This window comes from Prionailurus bengalensis, chromosome C1 (assembly GCF_016509475.1).
Source record: "Prionailurus bengalensis isolate Pbe53 chromosome C1, Fcat_Pben_1.1_paternal_pri, whole genome shotgun sequence".
Classification (NCBI taxonomy): Eukaryota; Metazoa; Chordata; class Mammalia; order Carnivora; family Felidae; genus Prionailurus; species Prionailurus bengalensis.
Window position 1 is genome coordinate 182,971,472 of NC_057345.1, and position 16,570 is coordinate 182,988,041.

Sequence of the window (16,570 nt, forward strand, 5' to 3'; positions counted from 1 at the left end):
GGTTATGCAATTTCCACACATTGTGCTCCAATCACAGCATGTAGGCAACAATAAAAAGAAAACAACTAGATGCACTCGAAGCTGGAGATTTTGATAAGCTTTTCTTTTCATTTCACAAGGGTTTTCAACTTGATGTTTTTCTGAGGCGACTGAGATAGTCCTATTGAGCTTTAATCGGATATATGTGAATACGGGGAAGTGTCTCGTTTTCTTAAATGTATCTATGGCCGCAGCACTGGTTCATCTAGTTGTGAAAAATTAACCAAAAAGAAACTATTGGACTATGAGAATTCCAGAGTTGACAGATTGTTGGTCTTTCTCTTAAAAAAAAAAAATCCCTATGCCATCTGTTTACAAAAGATGAGAAATGTTGGAGAAAATTATTTCCCTTAGGGCACAATGCTACAGCCATTTAGAGAGAGGTCTCTGGCATTTTCAGTGAGGCTTTGGTACCAGGAACAAGACAGCATCAGGTCTGCACTGTCGTTGACCGAGAAAAACAAAGATGACTTCCTCTGGTCCTTATTTTAGTTTTACTCTTTGAACTTTCCAGCAGTTTATTTATGATTGTTGTTATTTTTAATTGGGTACAGATTGTTTTAGGAATCATCTTGGTTCCTTTTTCTGAAGTTGGGTTTTTTTTTTTTTTTTGAGACTGGTTTCTAAGGTGCTCCACCTCCACCACCTGTCACTCTACGGGGGGCTATGACTTGAGGACACTCCTCGGTTCTGAGCTCAGCTGCGGACTGGATGGTGAAAGACAGCGGCAGGAGGAGGAGGAGGTTCAGATTTGGAGGTAGGTGGCAATACAGGATTTCAAAATAAAAATCCCCGCGCTGCCGCTTTCTGATAAATTTTCATACACTCTGTGGACACGGAGAAATAACACTAATCTCTTGAATGTGATTCTCTCAGAAGGATTTTTCTCCTTACAGACAACATCCTGGGCGTTTCACCTCCTCACCCCATCATTTCTATGTGATTGATCAGACGTTGGTCACCTGTCACTAGATGGCATCGTGTAGTGTTTCCTAACAGCAGTACCTAAACTGGCAAAATTGCAGCTTTGCCCATTCGTTTCTGTATTTTCTTCCTTCGTGTGGATCTAGAGAATCTAAATTGGATACTGGATATTTCTTCTTTATTTGTCGTATGGATTTAGTTTTGTAAAATTTGGGTGTTCTTTTGAGATCCTTTCTCTCCGTGTGTCTTGCTGGGACGTGACCTCAATGATTCTTAAGTCTGAAATAAATAATAAATTAGTTCTTCCTTTCTGAATTTTCCTCCAAGTCACACACCCAAATATTTACTGATAGAGACTTTGCAGAAATAAAATAAAAGTCAACACATCCAGGATCTTTACCTAGACATGCAGGCAGAACAAAATATGTGTATGAAAACTTGTTTTCTCTAAGCATGGCCAGTTGCCAGTTGCAATCTACTTATGGATAAGCCAGGCTGATGGAATAATATAAAAATGATCAGTCGATGCTTTCAGGAACCTGTGAAATTCATAAAGGAAATAGAACAGCAATAAATAAGGAAAACTAACGTAAATAGAATAAAAGTTAATGGTCACGGTCTTATACTTTCCTGGATGTGACAGGTAATTATGACCATTTTTCCCATTTTATTGAGAAATAATTGACAATGACCATTTTTATTTGTTGTATGCCAATAGACCTTATGTTACTGAAGAATAGATTCTAACTTCTATGCGGTCAATAAAACAAGACAAATCTTTCTAACTTTTAATTATGACTTAATGACCTGAAAACTTCTAAACAATAACAAATGATAAAATGTACTATTTGGAATGAGGCTAACAAGATAGATGACAGAGAGATCAGATGATACATAGCATCTATAACATTACTTGATATTCTGAATAGCTGTCTAAAATCTATAATATTAATTTTCTATTTTCATTTATTTACTATCTGAAAAGACAGTTCTGTTTTAATTTGTCTTTGTGTTTTATTCCATTCATTCAACAAATATTAGCTAAACACACTATGTTGGCTTAGATGCTAGAGATGCAAAAGTAAGTAGGACACTAAATTTGCCCTCAAAAAATTTTTAGTCCTCTACATTGTTAAGAATCCATAAAGTAAGTTTTGGAATCAATCACTGGGGTTACGGGGAGGAGGAGAGAGGGATACTGGGAGAGAGAAACAAAAAAAAAAAAAACTGCCAAGAGTCCTAGACCAGGCAACAGGATGCATGGTTATGGTCAAAGCTCTGCTAATAGACCCTGGAGCTCCCTCACTGTATATGTAAATGAAATAATTTTATAATAAAGTGTTTTGTAGGGGTGCGTGGGTGACTCAGTCGGTTGAGTCTAACGCCTTAATTTTGGCACAGATCATGATCCCAGGGTCGTGGAATGGAGCCCCCAGTCGGGCTCTGCACTGAGTGTGAAGCCTGCTTGAGATTCTCTCTCTCTCTCTCTCTCTCTCTCTCTCTCTCTCTCTGTCTCTCTCTCTTTCTCAAATAAATTTTAAAAATTTTTTTAAAAGACTAAAGTGTTTGTAAATTGTAAAATACTTTTTTTTTATTTTTTTTTATGTTTTTATTTATTTTTGAGACAGAGAGAGACAGAGCATGAACGGGGGAGGGTCAGAGAGAGAGAGACACAGAATCTGAAACAAGCTCCAGGCTCTGAGCTGTCAGCACAGAGCCCGATGTGGGGCTCAAACTCACAGACTGAGAGATCACAACTTGAGCTGAAGTCAGACGCCCAACCGACTGAGCCACCCAGGCACCCCTGTAAAATACTTTTTAAATGTACAACTTTTTAAAGCTTTTTAATTTCTTTCTATAAGAACCCCGCGGTTTTCTAATAGAACTTTGATCCAGCAATCAAATCTTCCTTCCTCTTAATTTACCCTCTATTTCAAAATTCCAACTGCATAAATAAACCCTATTAAGTTTACAATTCCCCTTGTGAAACAAAACAGAAACACCAGGATCTTGGAGAGTAAAAAGGTAGAAAGCTAAACTAAATGGCCCTGTGATCACATCAGACTCTGAAACATTGAGACTCTGGGATGATCACTTTCCCATTCTCTACTCTGCTAATTGTTGCTGCTTCCCTTGGTTTTTGCACATGAGAAATAGAATTTCAAGCACATTTAGTTACAATAACACATGTGTGATAAAGGGACCTCTTGAAAGTTTCGTTTTGGTCCTATAACTACCTCATTTACACTTTGGTGGTAGAAAAAAAAGATCCAGTTGATGACTGCATTAAGAGATTCGGTACAATAGCATCTATTCTTAGACTAGTTCAATAATTATGCAAAATATTTCTTATTTTCCTTTATGGCCAGTCATTTCATATTCTCCAAGAGGAAAATCAGAAAACCTATTTTCCAGGGGCACCTAACTGGCTCAGTAGAGTATGCAACTCTTGATCTCAAGGTCATGAGTTCCAGCCCCACATTGAGGTGGAGCCTACTTAAAAAAAGAAAACTTATTTTTCCACAGACTGCATGCAGAAATCAACATGTAAGGAACTCTAAACTCAAATATATGTAAAATCACGATGAAAAATACATAAAATGGGGTCCTTTGTCAAATCCTTGACTGGATCTGGATATGTAAAAGGGTTTTTTATCTTAATTTCCTAGTCTATTATCTGAGGATTTTGTGGTTTTTAAAAAATTTTTTTTATGTTTATTTTATTTTTGAGAGAGAGACAGAGCATGAGTGGGAGAAGGGACAGAGAGAGAGAGAGGGAGATACAGAATCCCAAGCAGGATCCAGGCTCTGAGCTGTCAGCACAAAGCCCAACGTGGGGCTTGAACCCACAAATGACAAGATCATGACCTGAGCCGAAGTCAGACTTTCAACCAACTGAGCCACCCAGGCACCCCTGAGGATTTTGTCTGTTATTCTGTTACTATATTAAGTTGCATTTTTAGTATGATGACAGGTTATTAATAAAGACAAACTTCTAATTAAGCATTTGGGCTGAAAATGTTCCCTCAATATATCAGTATATCCTTGTTTGAAATAGTCTTATTTCACTAGGAAAAGAGAAAAAGTTGCTTGGATTCATTCTACCTAAAGTAAATTATGCCTATCCTTATTTTGAATGATTAGTTTTGTTCTAGAATATTTATTTGCCATCACACATAGGCTGGGAGAAAACTTGAAGGGTTGGAAATGAAAGTTCAGAGATCGAGATATCTATCTACCGTATTATTTGTTTCCTGGCCTTCCCTTCATTTTTCAGGTTCATGACATTTTTCTCTTTGTTTAAAATATTATTTCAAGCCAACCAAATGTCTCAAGAATGAATTATTAGTATTTGTGCACAATAAACCTAGAAAATGGAGTTCTACATCATCAGTTCCACAAACCATAGCATTTAAGCCTTTTACCTCAGTATATTTTGGCAAAAAGATGGTCTTTATCATAAAAGTCTATGTACCCACATTTAGCCATGAACAAAACGTCCCTGGAAAGAAGCAGAGATTTTTTTTAAAACTTATTTTGGGAAAGTGTGCTGAGGGTTTTCCCTAAAAATAAAATGGCATTTCATCAGTACTGGTCATTTTTTAGCCACATATGACAAATGATCACAGATGCTCATAAAAATCTAAAAGGAACTGAATGTTGTTCTCTTCTGACACGACAAATGTCTTTCCTTTAACTGCATTTTAAAACAAAAACAAACTTTACCACTTTGATTAAAGAGAATACAGGAAGCCATATGGTCCCACCCAGAGTTCCTGCATTCAAAATGTCCTCATGGGGAAGAAGGTTGAAGGTGTTTTTAAGAACAGAACTTTCATGTTTCTGCCTGTTAACAATGGCACTTCCTGTTTTGACCTCTAACTATGCTAGGCTATCAAGAAAGCAAAATGATAGACTTCTGCTTTTTGCACAATAAAGAGCATTCTTACTCCCTGTCGCCATGTGTGTTTAGAGTGAAGATTATTGAAGCTCAGTTTTCCTGAGATCCTACACATTGATCTATGGTCTCCCAACAAAGGTTGGGATTTTCAAAAATTTCGGTTATCTAGCCATTAGCTTGGTATTGAAGTCAAAAGAATATGCACTGTTCTTTGTCTCAAATACAAATACAGCTACATGTTGCTTCTAAATGGCCCCAGTGTTTTACTAAAATTTATTAACAGCCCTTAAGTGAGTCAGGACTCTGTGACTGCCTCCTTTTAATATACCGTCTTCTGGGGTGCCTGGTGGCTCAGTCAGTTGAGCATCCAGCTCTTGACCTCAGCTTAGGTCTCGATCTCAGGGTCATGAGTTGAGTTCAAGTCCTATGTTGAGCTCCACACTGGGCATGAACCCTACTTAAAAAAAAAAAAATTAGAAAAGACTCTTTCTCTCAAAAAGAGAAAAAGAAAGAAAGTAAGGAGACAGAGAAGGAAGGAAGGAAGGAAACAGAAAAGAAGAAAAATAGAAAAGGTGGGAGGAAGGGAGGGAGGAAGGAAGGAAAGAAAGAAAAATTAGAGTAGAGTGAGGCCATCACTTCAAAGTGATGCCAGATTGGCAGAGGCTCTGAGAGGGAGGGCCTCAGGTCCCTCCCCAAGAGAATATTTGTCTTTGGGCAAGAAAGGATTCAAGAGCAAGCCATTTAGAGAAAGGGACAAAGATTTATTAAATATAAAAGTAAGAAAGGAACTACTTTATAGACAAAGTAGCAGTCTTTCCTCCCAGGTAAGGAAGAGGATTCTCCCTTTGCTTCTAACAAAGGATTTTAGAAGTTTGTTTGTTTGTTTGTTGGGTTTTTTTTTAATGAGCTAAACCACAGGGGTGCCTGCCTGGTGCAGTTGGTAGAGCATTTGACTCTTGATCTTAGCATTGTAGGTTCAAATCCCATGTTGGGTATATAAAGTACTTAAGAATAAAATCTTTTTTAAAAAATGTAGCTAACCATATAGGGAGGGGCATACTTTTTAACTTTGGGTTAAAATTTACATTAGGTGGTTGGTTTTTCCATTGTGTTAGGGTGTGTTAGGGTTGTGGAATTACCCACAGGGAGAAATATTAAGAATACCCAGCATTTATGACTTCTACTGCTGGAGGGAGCGGGGTCTTGTGGTCTTCCATGAGTCAGATCTTGTGACTCTTTGTATAAGTTGCTGACTTTTAAAATAAGGGTCAGCCTAAAGCCAAAATGGCTTTACTTTGGTTAATTTGTCTCCTAAGCTTCCCTTCCTTCCTGCTTCAAAAGTAAGAAAAAAAAAAAAAAAACTGCCTGACAGATTCAATAATCTGAATACCTGTTGCTTCCTGAAACAAGAAAAAAAAAATTTTTTTTTAAGCAAATCCTGTGTCACTTAGTATAAAACCAATTCATGTTATTTTTTAAAAAGTAAATACAGGGGCGCGTGGGTGGCTCAGTAGGTTAAGCTTCAGCTCAGGTCTTCAGCTCAGGTCACGATCTCACGGTCCGTGAGTTCGAGCCCAGTGTCGGGCTCTGGGCTGATGGCTCGGAGCCTGGAGTCTGCTTCCAATTCTGTGTCTCCCTCTCTCTCTGCCCCTCCCCCATTCATGCTCTGTCTCTCTCTGTCTCAAAAATAAAAATAAACGTTAAAAAAAAAAAAGTAAATACAGATTACGGTGAGCCAAAGTGGCTTAGTTGGTTAAGCGTCCAACTTTGGCTCAGGTCATGATCTCATGGCTTGTGAGTTCCAGCCCCGCATCAGGCTCTGTGCTGACAGCTCAGAGCCTGGAGCCTGCTTAGGATTCTGTCTCCCTCTCTCTCTGCTCCTCCCCTGCTCACACTCTGTCCCTGTCTCTCTCTCAAAAATAAATAAATGTTAAAAAAAATTAAAAAGATAAAAAGTAAATGCAGATTGATGGAATGCTGAAAATAAATAACAAGCATTTTAGAAGGTAATGTACTCAAAGTTAAAAAAAATACTACTACATATTGAAAGAGGACACTATTTAAAGTAGAAAAAATTTCAGAACAATTCTATTTTCTCTGTTATTGTGAGAGCAACAGTTTATTAGAAGTGAAAATGTATTTTCTCAACAACAACAAACCTTACCCTGGAATTTGTACTTCAGTTCTTGAAAGAAGTTATATATTTCTATATTCATAAAAAAGCAATGTCTGGGGTTTCTTTCCTAGATTCTATAAAATCTTCCTGACGTAGAAGTGCATATACTATGTAATATATGTATACAATTTATATATGTATAGACATAAATGTTTTAGGAAGACTAAGTGACTGCTTTTTAAAAGTATTTCAGTAACTGGGATAAATACAGTAAAAACAAATTCCTTTAAGCATTTATTATTATCATTAATGGTTTATGTATCACTTTTTAAAAAATAAGAAACGTGTATGTTTCAATTCCAGATTGATACTCATACCAAATGATACTAAAACAATAAAACATTTTCTAAAGCAGAAAATAAGCAAAACATCCTCCAAGGTTGCTCTTGGTGTAGCTAACAGCAAAATTGTCGACTGGTAATCCTGTTTGGAAATCTGGGCAACTTGATGAGCAAATGCATGAAAGATGTTAATGGGATATCTGAGAAAACCAAAGATAACTAGAAATGTCAATTTTTAGAATGTATTCTAGGGCAAAAATAAGTTTTAAATGCAGAAGATTTTCTGGCACAATAACTAAAGTGATTAGGTTTAATTTTATAAATTTATAAAACTGAAATAACAATAGGTAACTGTCAAAAAGGAATGTTTTCTCCTTTTCCATAAAACAGCAAACACTTTGGGGGCACCTGGGTGGCTCAGTCAGTTAAGCATTCGACTTCAGCTCAGGTCATGATCTTAAGATCCATGAGTTCAAGTCCCACAGCTCAGAGCTTGGAGCCTGCTTCAGATTCTGTGTCCACCCCCCACCCCCTACCTGCCCCTCCCCTGCTCACGCTCTGTCTCTCAAAAATAAATAAATGTGAAAAAAAAATTAAAAACAAAACAAAAAAAACCCCAAATACTTTGTTAAATAATTTTGGTGTAAAAATGATCACTGGTACATGCTTTCCTTAATTCTTGATTTATGTGTAATTTTTATATATTTTCCACAGGGTAAAGCACCTGTGGAAAATATATAAAGCTTTTATATATTTTCCACAGGTAAAGAGTTGATGAGTTGTCTTGATTCATTATCAATAGCAGTCAGGTCAGAGGACTAGATAACAGATAAATAACTTTTGAAAAACCTTTATAAATAAAATATATAATGTGGCCATGATAATCCATCAAGTTCAAGGAGATACTCAATATCTGCGATCACTTTTATTTCTAAAAGGCAATTGCTCAGCAGGCCCAGTTTTCGATGGTGAGTGCTAAAGAGCAGAAACTATGGAATCAGCTGGTCTGTATTTAGATTATAGCGTAGTAGTATCACTCATTAGTATCTCTAGTAAATTACGCAATTTACCCCAGTAAACTGTTGTTTTCTCCTTTTTAAATGGAAATGTAACAGCCCCTTCTTCACGAGGTTGTTCAGAGCCTTAAATGAGACAATTCCTCCATAGTGCGATGTCTGAGACAGAGTAAACATGCTATAAAATTACCAGTTGCAATAATGTTGTTGATGTCGGTGCGAATGATGATGCCTATCCTATTGGGGTTTTAAATTTCCTCTTGACCTGAGAGTTTCAGTTTTATCTGGGACTAGAAGTGAGCACACACACACCCGCCCCCACCCCACCATTCATGCTCTCCTTGAGACCGCAATATCTACAGGGAAGTAAAATGTTAGAATTACACTCTCCCGTTCCTGACACCTTCACATCTCAGTAGTTCTAAGGAAGTATGTAGACTCCAAGGAGGAAAAGGCCAACCCTGAATTTGTGGGAGCCACAATTGAAGGGACAGAACCCACAATGCCAGCACTGTTTTCTCTGAGATTTGTTCTCTTTACAGTGAAAACTATTGGGCTCAAAGCCCTGAATTTCATCAACTCAAAGGTGTAAATCTTGAGGTCAGTTTAAATCTCAAATGTGAAATTATAACCCTAGAGGATTCAATACAATTATAAAGTCAAGTTTGGAAGTTCAGGAACATAACATCTATATACCAAGGAAAACAGAGGGAATTAACAGGCTATAAAAATCACAAAAGCCAGAAATATGCAGTGGATTAGGGTTAGATGGGGAGCCATTTTGATGCTAATTAGGACTGCAAACCCCTCCCAAGACCAGGGCAGAAATACTTACTCTGAGCCTGGCTGAGAGCATTCTGACCTCTCACCCTGTCTTCCACTGACCAAGATAGAAGAATAGTTATTTAAGGGAGAGCAAAACTGCATCCTTTTTCTTTGGACCTAAAGCACCTTGAACGCTGTTGCTGGGTAAGTCTTCTTATGTTCAACCCACCCTATGCTTAAGACAAATTAGTACCAAGGCCATGGAAAGGATACTTAGTAATGTAGTGTGTATTTCCTTACTATATAAATATTTGAACTGATGTCATGGGGAATGGCAGTGGACCAAGAATCAAGAATGGCAGAGTGCTTCTGGGCTATTAGTGGAATATTTTCTTGAAGACATAAACTTGAATTTCTACATCATAGAAACTGACCCTCCATGGAGAAATTTTGCCACCTTTAATCTGGAGATTCACATACCTTATCCCCTTGCCTCTTCCAGCCCCATCTCTCATCATTACCAGAGTAACCAAGCTAGAAATTACTAACTATAGGGAAGAATGTAAGTGTTTGGCATGAAGGAAGTTAAATTATTGATGTGAGTTGTACACACAGGCAATTATTCATTTGAAGATTTAAATTGTTACATCTGTGTTTTTCAAAGGAAGTCTTTGTAAGAAGAAACACAACTCAGGTGACTGGCCCTTTGCCATATCTCTAAGCCAGGTTAACTGTTCATTTAAGGTCTTATGAGTCAATAGTGTGGTCCACAGAATTATAATTGTGAAGAACCAATAAGACAGGTTACAGGTTTGATTTGATCTTCTCAAGATTTCTTTCAGTTCTGTGCAAAACTGTGTAAGAAGTGTGTGTGTGTGTGTGTGTGTGTGTGTGTGTGCACTTTGCTGGGTCAGGGAGAAACATTTTCTTTTCCCTCCTAGATTCTGTGGCTGGTCTAAGAATTAAACCAACATAAAGCAGATTAACGGGAGAATAACATACAAATTTATTTAATATATTTTTTTACAAATGCATGAGAGTCTTCAGATAGAAAATGGAGACCTGGGGCACCTGGGCGGCTCAGTCATGATCTCACAGTTTGTTAGTTCGAGCCCCGCGTCGGGCTCTGTGCTGATAGCTCAGAGCCTGGAGCCTGCTTCAGGTTCTCCCTTTCTCTCACTCCTGCTCACTCTGTGTGTTTCTCTTTCTCTCAAAAATAAATAAAACATTAAAAAAAAAGAAAGAAAATGAAGACCTGAAGAAGCCATCAGGCTCAAAAGCTCATAAAACTTATTACACAAAGAATGATAAATTGTGAGGATCTGATAAGACAAAGGGGCATGGGTTAGGGTGAATTGTGTGTCCCAATGAATTGTGGGACAGTGATTAGGAATTATACGATAGGGAAACTAGTGGAAGATAAGGGTTATTTTAATATGCGTGTATGAAAGGACTTCCAGTCCCTGGTGATAAGACTGTTCTCTTCCTGGTTGAGGGAGGGTGCTTTTCCCTTTGGAAATTTTATGACCTGCTTTTAGGTAGAAAGAGGGAGACCCAATAGCCCTTCATTCATCTTCTGTTTCTTAAGTTCCTTCAGTAGAGAGAGAGATCCCAGGTAGGCTCTGCACTGTCAATGCAGAGCCCAATGTAGGGCTCAAACCCGCAAACCTGAGATCACGGCCTGAGATCATAAGCCAAGCCGAGCAGAAGTCTGACTCTTAATCAACTGAGCCTCCCAGGTGCCCCTGGGGTGGCATGTTCTTAATCCCTTCACCTGATAAAGTTTTCAAATTACAAAAAAGGAAACTTTCTGGGGCACCTGGGTGGCTCAGTTGGCTAAGCATCTGACTCTTAATTTGGGCTCAGGTCTTGATCTCACTGGTCATTAATTTGAGCCCCGTGTCAGGCTGCTCCACGCTGTCAGTGAAGAGCCTGCTTGGGATTCTCCCTCTCTCCCTCTCTCCCTGCCCCTCCCCTGCTCTCTCTCTCTCTCTCAAAATAAATAAATTAACTTAAAAGAAAAAAAATATATATATACATATACATATGTAAAGAAAAAAGAAAAATTTCAACAACAAAAATCTTTTTAATTTCTATTGTGAAATAATTTTGTAGCTACAGACAGTGGTGCATAGGTATGCTGATTGTTACAACATCTCGGTAATTGGCAGAGTAAACACACCTCAGTCCTTCAGTTAACAGCCAGATAGTCTGACGCTTGTGTGTAATTTAGTCAGAAAATAAGCAATTTAATCAGCAAAGATTTCCAGGCTGATCAGAAAATTGAACTAGTAAATTGTTAAGTCAGTTAAATACGTAAAATTGTAATGGGAAAGATACATTGCTAGGATGACCTTATCTCTTTGAATTGATCGTTAATTCCAAAACACTTGAATGATGTGATGAGGGAATATATTCAGAAAAATCAAAGGACAATCTGAACACTAAAAAGAGTTCCTCTTCTAAACCAATCAATTAAAAGAACTGATTCGAATTGCAGAACACTTTTATGAAATGATGAAATGGAATATTAAATGAATGTAAAAGGAAGTTAGGAGGACAATAAACAATGAAAATAAATGCAGATAAATCTGCATATAATGTTAACAGGCACCCTAAGACAATTAAAAAGCATGTGCAGTTTTTATAGTGCTGCCCACATTGGAAAGGTGGAAGTGGAAGAATCAAAGATAAGTTATATCTTATTATACAAGTTGTATAATACAAAGATTAAGATAAGATGATTAAATAGTGTATGTGTTTCCTGGGGAACTACCGTTGAACTTAGAAGATAACATAACGAGTTTTCAAACCCTGCCTTATGTTATATATTCTCCGCTGGAATTGCTTTGTGTTCTTAATTTTTCTTTTTTTTTTTTTTTTTTAATATGTTGCACCTTTATATTAGCTGTGCCAGGGTACAATTTTAAAGATAAAAGAAAATTACTTACAGGCCCAGACAGATCAGTAGGCGTTTTGGGTCAGTGACAACTTGGAAGTGTGCTGGGGGTGTCCACTCCCTGGGATAGAAGCTCAGACTCCAGGCTGTGGGAAGGCCTGACGTGTGAATTAACTGTGTTGGTACAAACCCTCTTCCAACTTAAAAAATTTAAGCCACTGTAGGAGGCCCATACCAAGTTTACATCTCTGACAAGTTCTATCATAGAAAGTATGTGATTTAGAAGATTAAAACCTCAAGGAGAACAGTGTTCAGGAAATGGAGGTTACAGGGAACCACACAAGAAGCTCTATGATTGTTTTGTACCTCACAAAAACAAAGCAATGCCACGAGCACACGAATGAAACTTAATATCTGACACATCAGGAATAAAAGGTGCTCACAGGATTAATTTTTCTTTCTTGTACCTTGCTGTGTATGCTCAAAGGTCTCCACTCTACAGAGCTTCAAGGGGATTGTGTTTCTTCTTCCAAGACCAAGTGAACCTTGAGTTTTATTTTTCTTCTATTGACATGGGCGATAGTAGTTTGTTTTCGCATCTTTGATTCTTGATCCCAATCTGCAAGCTGTTTTAATGTACAATAATTTTGATAACTAATAAGAGTTTAAGTTCTGAATTATTTTTATTGTTAAATAAAATATTGTTAATTGAAGATAAATAAAGATAATTGGCCACTTCTGTAGCCAAGTAGATATATCTTTTATTTTTATTTTGTTTATTTATTTAAAAAATTTTTAATGTTTATTTATTCTTGACAGAGAGAGAGAGAGAGAGAGAGAGACAGAGCATGAGCGGGGGAGGGGCAGAGAGAGAGGGAGACACAGAATCCGAAGCAGGCTCCAGGCTCTGAGCTGTCAGCACAGAGCCCGATGCGGGGCTGGAACTCATGGACTGTGAGATCATGACCGGAGCCGAAGTCGGACGCTCAACTGACTGAGCCACCGAGGCACCCCAATATATCTTTTTTTTTTTTTTTTTTTTTTACTTTTGAGAGAGAGAGTGTGTGAGAGTGTGAGCGGGGAGGGGCAGAGAGAGAGGGAGACACAGAATCCAAAACTCTGAGCTATTAGCACACAGCCTGACATGGGGCTTGACCCCACGAACTGTGACATCATGACCTGAGCCGACTGAGCCACCCAGGTGCTCCCCCTAGTAGATATATCTTAATTTTCTCTAAATGTTGGTCTAGTCTTAAACTCTTTTGCTGATAACTTCACCCTGAAGTTCAGGCCATTAGATTTCACTCAAATCTCAACTGCCTTTTTTACACAGGGCACCATCCAAATGGACCTCGGGGCCTGTAATTTCTTCTACTTTTTAAGTTTCCTGTCTTTTTGCTAATATGCCATCCTCCTTAAATCAGTTTTCTATTGGCAACCCTCATTTCCCTCTTTTTTATTATTTCTTTATGTATTTATAGTTCTTTTATTTTTATTTTTAACATTTTTTAAGTTTATTTGTTTTGAGAGAGACAGAGAGAAAAGTAAGTGGGGGAGAGGCAGAGAGAGAGGAAGAGAGAGAATGCCAAGCAAGCTCCACACTCAGCACATAGCCCAAAGCGGGGCTCAATCCCATAAAATGTGAGATCACAGCCTGAGTTGTGCTGAGATCACAAGAGTTTCCAGGTCCAGCATGGAGCTTAACGTGGGGCTCAATCCCACAACTCAGGGATCATGACCTGAACGGAATTCAAGAGTCACACGCTCACTTAAGCCACCCAGGTGCCCCTCCCTCTTTTTTTAATTACCACAAACAAATAGAGTAAAACCTTGCTTTGTGAGCATAATTTGTTCTGGAATCATGCTTGTAATTCAAAGCACTTGCTTGTTCAAGTGAATTTCAAGAACCATCAGCTCAGTTGTGATCATGTGACATTCAGCATCGCATATTACTCATATTGCAAGACATCACTCGTTTATCACGTTAAAATTTATTAGAAATGTCTGCTCGTCCTGTGGAACTCTCACAGTGTTACGGAACCAGGCCGGAACGCTGGCAGAAAAACCAAGCGGCACTCAGAGATCTTGGTGGATCAGAGGTTTATTTAACCCCAGCGGGCTCAGAGGAGACCATTTCTCCAAAGATCTGAGCGCCAGATGCAAGTGCGGAGGGTAATTTATAGTTGTCAGCCTCCATATCTGTGGGAGTTTTCGTGTGCGTGGCAAACAGGGCAAGAAGAACCCAGAAGAGGGGTCTCTAAGCTAGAGACCAGAGCTTGTTTTAGTCCCATTGGCCATCTTTGGCACAGTATTTTATTCATTTCTCCAACATTCTCCCCTTTGATGTCTTTTAAAAAAACTTTTAGTAGATATCACCTTTCAGTTTTACACGTTGGTATTCTTGAAGGCTGAGTGCAGTAGTTTGGCGAGCAACAGCATTTTCAATAAAACGTACCATGGCATTCAATATACAGGGGCCGATGGATACAAGTAAAATTATGGAGAGGAGGGGCCCTGCCAGGGCAGGAAGCCAGGATGCCCAATCTGTGAGATCCCATTCTTTCCACTGATTGATACTTTTCTGTTGTCTACCTTGAATTCTATCCTTGAGTCTTTTAACCTTAGTTGTAACTATTTTTGACTGGTTTATGAAATAGCAACATTCCTCCCCCAGAAGTATACAAGTCCCTCCTTTTTCTGAAGTGAGGAGGTCGAGGGTTCGCCTATTTTGGAGGGACACTGCTGCCAGGGAGTTTATTTGGCTTTGTAGGGTTCCCAGGGAGTCTGCCATCCGTTCCACGTCCAGTTGATTGGTGCAATCTCCATTAGCCCAACAGCAAGAAGCAAGATCAGGGCGATGACGCCAGTAAGGGGCAAGGGCTGGCAGAGTTGCATCCGAACCCCTGGGCCTGGTCCACAAGTTGATTCCTTAAGCTTCTGTCGTGCGCAGACCAGCCAGCTTCCGGGGTGTGGCTGGAGCAGGGTTGGAGATCTCAGGGGCCAGTGTCCTTTTGAGGGTCAGTTTAAGCGGGTTGATTGGATCTGGATCACTTTGCCAGGTTGTGGGTTCCTCTGAGTTGGCCTTCTTAACTCTGGAGTGATGGACCCATGGGGTGATACCTGAAACTGAATCGTCTATTTGGTTGTATATCTGTAAAGTCCACCTCCAAGTCTTCGAAAGGGGCGGGTTTCTGGTAACTGTCAGATCAGGTTTAGGGAAGATATGGTTTGCATATTTAGAGACCCATCCTGTTTTCCAGTTGTTTAAATAATCATCTGCCTATGGGGTCTTATTATTATCCCCACAGAATAACAAGCACAGAAGATTGTCTATACATGAAATACTATGACAATTTTTCTGACGTTTACCTCAAGTTGTCTAGTTTAGGCAAACAACAAACATTTAAAGACAATCAATAGAATTTCACATCCATAACGGTGCATTGCTGAAAGATAGTTTTTCTCTCTAAAAACCCCTCTTTCCAGAGATAGCCAAATTGAGACCCATGCGTTTGTAGAACAAGTCAGTCTTAACAAACCTGGCCTAATAATTTACATAAGCTCCTCAAGAATAGTGACTGATCATGAAGATCTTTTAAAGTTTGCTTTGCTGGAAACTTTTATAAGGAATCTTCCAGTTGAACTTTTAGTAGCCTTTTTCAGGCCAGAAGCCAAGCCAAACACTTGCCATCAAACAGGCCTGCAATACCTGTAGAATTGGGTGAATTCCTCTTTATGAGGTCCCCAAAATATCCTGAGGTTCCTGCACCTGCCAGGAAGTGACCTTCTTTAGTCACCTGGTGAGACTGCTGGGAACTCTGTAAGCGAGGTATCAGGCCACCATTTCCAAGGGGCTTTATGGCTCCATGTTTTATAAAGCCAACCTTAGTTCCTTAAAGCTGTCTGGTCATATCTGAGTCTATGAATGTCACTCTCACAGTCTCCCCAAAACCCCTTCTTTACTCTGTCCCGACCCCGTCATGTTCCCGTGAGTCAGAGTTGCAAAGACATACAGAGGGATAGGGGTGCTCCCTCTGATGAGGAGACCAGTCAAATGCCCATCTGGCCATGTCCCGAAGGAACTTAAGTGACGCTTAGACGTAGCGGTCTCAGCTTTGTGACCTAAAGATAGGAAACTCTTCCGATGCTGCCATAGACTTTGTGCCATTCACCACAGAATCTCAGACAGTCCCACTCAAAGGAAAGGTCCGTGGGCTTTCAAGGACCTTAAGGGTGCCCCCCTGTGGAGCCACAGAATCAAACTCGGCAGGCAAGCTAGAGCGAGTCACACGTTCACACTCACATACACACCAGAGGTTATTACATTCCCTCCCACAGAATTCCTACCTGTGAGACTTCTGAAGTCTCAGGGAGTGATCAGGTGCCCCTTCCACTCTTGTGAGTGCACCTGGCTAGATCGGGCCCCAGCCTTACCGGTTCCGACGTTGGGTCCAGGTCCTCACCTGCCAAGTCTCCTCGAGTCCAGTGGGAATGGCAGACTGGGGGATGGCCTCAGGTGACCAAGCGGGAGACTGCTGAAATTCAGGCAGGGCGCTCCTTCTCCCTTGC

The 16,570-nt window shown here is 39.5% G+C and overlaps 1 protein-coding gene across 1 annotated transcript in view; it reads left to right on the plus strand.

Annotated features, from left to right (window-relative positions):
* Nucleotides 1–675: 675 nt before the first annotated feature.
* SLC39A10 (solute carrier family 39 member 10) overlaps nt 676–16,570 on the plus strand; it is a 145,012-nt gene continuing 129,117 nt past the window's right edge. Inside the window, exon 1 of the mRNA XM_043577361.1 lies at nt 676–796. The gene's annotated coding sequence lies outside the window, so the exon portion shown is untranslated. The remainder of the gene's footprint in view (nt 797–16,570) is intronic.